The sequence below is a fragment of the Monodelphis domestica genome, chromosome 2, assembly GCF_027887165.1.
Source record: "Monodelphis domestica isolate mMonDom1 chromosome 2, mMonDom1.pri, whole genome shotgun sequence".
Classification (NCBI taxonomy): Eukaryota; Metazoa; Chordata; class Mammalia; order Didelphimorphia; family Didelphidae; genus Monodelphis; species Monodelphis domestica.
In genome coordinates this window covers 90,974,904-90,980,903 of record NC_077228.1, presented here as the reverse complement: position 1 = coordinate 90,980,903, position 6,000 = coordinate 90,974,904, and the positions used below count along the sequence as shown (strand labels likewise).

General features: G+C 32.7%; 1 pseudogene; it reads left to right on the top strand.

The window, feature by feature from the left end:
* Positions 1-254: 254 nt before the first annotated feature.
* LOC100025602 (endophilin-B1-like) lies at positions 255-1,942 on the top strand (annotated as a pseudogene).
* The last annotated feature ends 4,058 nt before the right edge of the window (positions 1,943-6,000 follow it).

The window sequence follows — 6,000 nt, the reverse complement described above, 5'->3', positions numbered from 1 at the left end:
ATTTCAGCTCTTTCTGTGGCGGCAAAGAATTGAAAACTCAAAGGATGTCCATCAACTGGGGAAGGGCTGAACATGTTGTGATATATGATTATAATGTCATATATTTATGCCATAAAAATAACAAACAAGATGATCACATAAAAAAACTTATAGACTTCTGTGAATTGAAGCAAAGTAGGAGTGAGCAGAACCCGGAGGATATTATGTCCAGTAACAATCAGCATGGGATGATCAACTGTGAATGACAAATATTGTTAACAAGGGAAGGATTCCAATGGATGGAAGTCCAATGGATGCATAACAAAAATGTTAGCCCAGTCCTGTGTCCCCAGGCTCCTCTCTCTGCTCTCTCCAAGGAGGCGGCAGTGAAAGCTCCACCCAGCTCAGCTTCAGCAGGCACAAACTGAGCATCAGAGACTTCAGCGTGAAGAAGACGGCAGCAGACTCTGAGACCTTCTTCAGCTCCGTGGTGCAGTTCACAGAAGAAAAGCTTGGTCAGGCAGAGAAAATGGAATTGGATGCTTATTTAAAAAGCCTTCTTAGCAAACAAAGCTGAATGCACCAAACAATGGATAGAAAAAAAAATGATGAGGCCAACAGAGATGCTGTCCAGCCAAATCCTAATTCTAGAATGGAAGAATTTGTTTATGAGAAATTGGATAAAAAAGCTCCAACTCGTAGAAACAACCAAGAACTCTTGGGGCAATCCATGATTGATGCAGGGAATGAGTTTGGCACAGGAATTGCTTATGGTAATGCCCTCATCAAATGTGGAGAAACACATAAACGAATTGGAACTGCAGACAGAGAACTGGTTCAGACAGCTGCAATAAACTTTCCGTACTCCTTGAAGAAACTTTATAGAAATAGATTAAAAAACAATTGCTAAAGAAAGGAAACTACTGCAAAATAAGAACCTTGATTTGGATGCGGCAAAGACTAGACTGAAAAAAGGCAAAAATCGCAGAGAAAAGAGCACTATCTGAACAGGAATTAAGAATAACTCGAAGTGAATTTGACCACCAAGCAGAGATTACCGGACTCCTTCCGGAAGGGATCAGCAGCACCTATGTACATGCACACCACCTTCACTGCCTGAAGGACTTTGTGGAAGTCCAAATGACTTACTATGCTCAGGGCTACCAGTACATAGTGGACCGGCAAAAACAACTCAGGAGTTTCCCATCTGTCGTTGTATGACAAATGGTCGATCTTCCACAATCTCCACGTCATCTTCTGGAGTTTTCACCTCTCTGTTGCCTTTAACAAGTGGCACAGCTCTTATTCCTGCCATCCGGGACTTGAAGGAACCCAGTGGAAATAGGAAAGCCAGAGACCTCTGATTACACTGCTGCAAATAGTACTGAACCGTCACTTCTGGCAGATGAGGTCATCACAGTAGACGGTGTCATTGGTATGGATTCAGACTGTGGCAGTTGGGTGAAAGGGGAAATCAAAAGGGAAAAGAAGCAGTGACTTACTTAGAACTGCTTACATAAGTGGGAGACCTCTCTACAGACTACCAGTTATGACACCATATTTCTATATGATGAACTATGTAAGGCAGGTTTAAGTGTCTTCAATTTTAATGTCTTAAAGTGTGAGAGACTACCAGCCGTCAGAACTAGGCTTTTCTGCCAATAATGTTGCACGTAAATATTTCACTACTTCAGATTTGTTGTTGAGAGCTTTTTACTTCCTGCCAAGTTTGTTTTCTTACAGGATACTCTGTTTCTATTAAAATTTTCACTAACAAGCAGATTCTACTTTTGAGTAAACTAGATTGAAAGCAGGGGAACTGTTTTGTACTGAATTTTTTCACTAAGGCAAGATTCTTCCTTTATGTAAAATTAATTCGTTGTGAATTGAAAAAGAAAACAAACAAAAAGGATATCTACCTCCATAGAAGGAAAAGATGGATTTCAAATGGAGATTGAACTATACTATTCTTCACTTATTTTCTCCTCCATGAATTTTTTCTTTAGCATGAGAAATATATACATTTTTAATATGATGAACATATAAGTATGCATATTATGGTAAAATATGTACAACCTGTATCTTATTACCTGCCTTCTTGAGGATGGAGGAGAGATGGGAAGTCGGAAAGGAATGTAGATTTATAAAGGTCAGAAAATGATTATCTAAAGTTTTGATATGAAATCTGGAAAAAGTAAAAAGAAAATACAAAAGAAAAAATTGATATAGTCAAATAAGAACCATGAGAGGTTATAAATACATACTTCTCCCATTATAGTTCATTATAATGACAGTTTTCAAGTGATTTAACTATCCTGAAAACAACACTTCATTTGTAGATTTCCATATGTAATACCTCAGGAGAATAAGTAACATATATTCAAAATTATTTCTAAAAAAGTAATGAAATATTTTATTTAACAAAAATTATTTTTAATATTTAATTTAAATTCCATTTAATTTGACCTAAATTTAATTAAATTTAATTTGTTTAACCTAAAATTAATTCTATAAAATTTCAGCTTTTACCTTGTAGATTCAGTTCATGGAATAGTGCTTGACAGATAATAGGGGAAATGCTTTTTAATTGAATTAGCATACCAATTTTTGTCATGCAGAGATTAAATGATATAATGTTTCCTGACTGCTTTGCAGTCTAAATGAACTAGATTCAAGACTGACATCTGACAGGTCATTCAAAAAAGTTTTATATCTTTATTAAACACTTAATCTAAATTATTGTTTATTTTTTTTTAGTTTATTCTCTAGGATTATCTAAATATATGATAATATGGTCAGTAAAGAATTTTAATTTTGTTTCCTCATTGCCTATTCAAATTCCTTTCATTTATTTCCTTCTTTCTTTATTATAATTAAATTTTCTATTAGAATATTGAATAAGAGTCATGACAATGGTATCCTTGCTTCCCCCCTGATGTTGATAGGAAGGCTTCTTGCTCTTCTCCATCATGGAAAATGCTAGCTAATAGTTTTAAATAGATATTAGTTATTACTTTAAGGGAAACACCATTTATTATTATGTTTTCTAGCATTTTGAGAAGGTATTGTCAAAAGCTATTCTGTCTTTTGAGATAATCATATGATTTTTGTTGCTGATAGTTTTCCTAATATTGAACCAGCACTGCATTCCTGGTACAAATCCCAGTTGGTCATAATAGAGGGTTTTTGTGAAATATTGTTGTAGTTTCTTTGCTAGAACTTTAAACTTTTCATTATTCTTTAAGGAAATTCATTTATAATTTTATTTCTCTGCTTTTGTTCTTCCTGAATAAGGTATAAGTACCTTATTTGTGTCATAAAAGGAATTTGGTAAGACTCCTTTACCTATTTTCTCAAATAATTTATTTAGTACAGGAAGTAATTGCTCTTTAAAATTTTGATAGATTTCAGATGTAAATTCATTCGGTACTGTGGATTTTTTTTTTCTTATGGAGTTCATTAATGACTTGCTTCATTTCTTTTTCTAATATGGAGTTACTTAAGTATTTTATTTCCACTTAAACTGGGTAATATATATTTTTTGCAAATTCAGCCAGTTGACTTAGATTTTAAATTTTGTTTGCAAATAATTGGGCAAACTCTAGTGTCTAATAATTGTTTTATTTTTGTATTATTGGTATTGAATTCATTATTTTATTTTTATATCATTTGGATTTCTTCTTTTAAAAAATCAAATTATCCAATCGCAGTTGCTGTATTTTATAATTTTTTTATAAAACTACTTTCTAGTTTTACTAGTTTTTTGGTTTTCTTACTTTCAGATTTATTGATATCTCCTTTGATTTTCAATATTGGAACATCTTATTTTATTTTTCTAGTATAGTAATACTTCAGTTTTCATTGGCATTGATTATCATAAGGTTTTGATTTTCATTGATTTTTTTCCAATGAAAAATTTTATCAGTTTCCTCAGATTTTGTGGGTCTGCCCACTTCACCTTGATGTTAATTTTGCAAAAGCAAATGAAGTGGGCACTTCATAAAATGAGTCTGGACACCCAGAAGTTCAATTAATGGAACCGGTATTATTTATTAATAATACATACCTAACTGGCCAGGGCAACCTTCTTAGTGAAAGCTGCATTGGACAATGCAGCTTTTATAGGGTGCAAGATACAAAGCAAACAATGTTCATTATGAGACATAACCTTGATGGAGCAAGCAGTCTTATCATCTAGAAGCTAAATTGGCCAGTGGCTTGGGGTACAAAGCAATCCTTGTATATCTTATCCCAGCTGCCGGCACTAAGGAAGTTATTTTCTCATGAATTCTAACTATTCCGAGCTGACTGACCTTCACAGGAAAGCTCATTTCTGTATTCTACTTTTCAGGTCGATGACTTAGTTTACCTCACTTCACAAAGGGCTATCCATACCTTCTCCTGTTTAGTGTGAGTAAAATATGTTTTGAAAATCAAATAAGTACATCTATCCAAACAAATGAAAATCAGATAAAGCATATAGAAGAAAAAAAATATATATATGACAATGTGCAAAATGAATGATCTCTCTCATTGGGAGTGAGATATCTCATCTGTCAATTAGAAATTCTCTTATAGTATCTCAGCTGAGAAGAGGGACATAATCAACGTAACAATTCCTTTATATGCCAGCTTTATTCCCAAGTCTTTCCAGGTAGTGCCTTGATACCTAAGGTCCCTAAGGAGGGGGATTCCCCTTCCAAACAATGACATCTCTCTCCCTTCCTCACTTTCTTCTAAATGCCAAGAAGAGTCTTCAAAAAGGCAAATGCCATACCTAATGTTTATTTATTCTTTATATTTGTCTTTTATATTCATTTTATGTCAATTTTTTATTGTTTTTATTATCAAACACTATTTATTCTCTATAAAATGTGTTTTTGTCATGTATTTTCAAGTGTCTAGAATAAATTAATTGGACTTACATTGATTCATATTGAAATAATTGCCTAGGTTTTCATTTGTTTAGAATTTCTCTGATTTGTTTCCAGATTGATTATTAATGAAAACTGAGGTTTCACAATATTTTAAAGTTGCATATCCAGTTCCTTGATCTGCTCTTCTTCTATTGTATTGATCTAAGCATTAAGGATTTTTTAAAAATCTCTTAAGTTTGTTCTTGCTGTATCCCATAAATTTTGCCATGCTGTCTTGTGATTTTTTTCAATGAAACTATTAGTTATTTCAATGATTTGTTTTTTACTCAATATTCTTTAGGATTAGAATATTTAGTTTCCAATCAATTTTAAATTGTTTCCAATACCTCTGTATTAAAGGTAATTTGTTATTTCATTAAGGTCTGAAAGTGATGAATTTAATATTTCTACTTTTCTACACTTGGTAATGAGGTTTTTAATGTCCTGATACATGGTCAGTTTTTGTAAAGGTGCATCTGAAAAAAGGGAATAGCTCTTTCTATTCCTATACAATTTTGTCCATATGTCAATCGGTTCTAATTTTTCTAAAATTCTATTCATCCACCTACCTTCTTTCTTTAATTTATACTTATATTTGCATAGTTTGAAAGGAGGAAGCTTAATTCCTATTACTCATTTGACTTTTCCTTTAAGAATTTGGATGGTATATTATTTTGGTCTATACCTGTTTAGTATTAATATTACTTCATTGTCTATGGCTCTTTTTAGCAAAATATAGTTTCCATACTTATAATTTTAATGAGGTTTATTTTTGCTTTTACTCTTAAGATCATGATTGCTAAAACTGCTTTCATTTATTTTAAACTCAGATATATTTTAAATCCTAATATATTCTGCTCTAGCCAATTATTTTTACTCTTATCATATCTGTTGGATTCTAGATTTAAATCCATTCAGCTTTCCAATTGTGTTTTATGGGTTAGTTTATCCCATTCACATTTTGACATTTTGCTATGTTCTCTCCTTCCCGTCCATCTATTTTGCTTCTAATTGTCTCCTTTAATTCATCTTCCCTTCCATCAATCACCCACTACTCTTATTCATTTCTGCTCCGACTTCCTGGTAGGATAACATAGATTTCTGT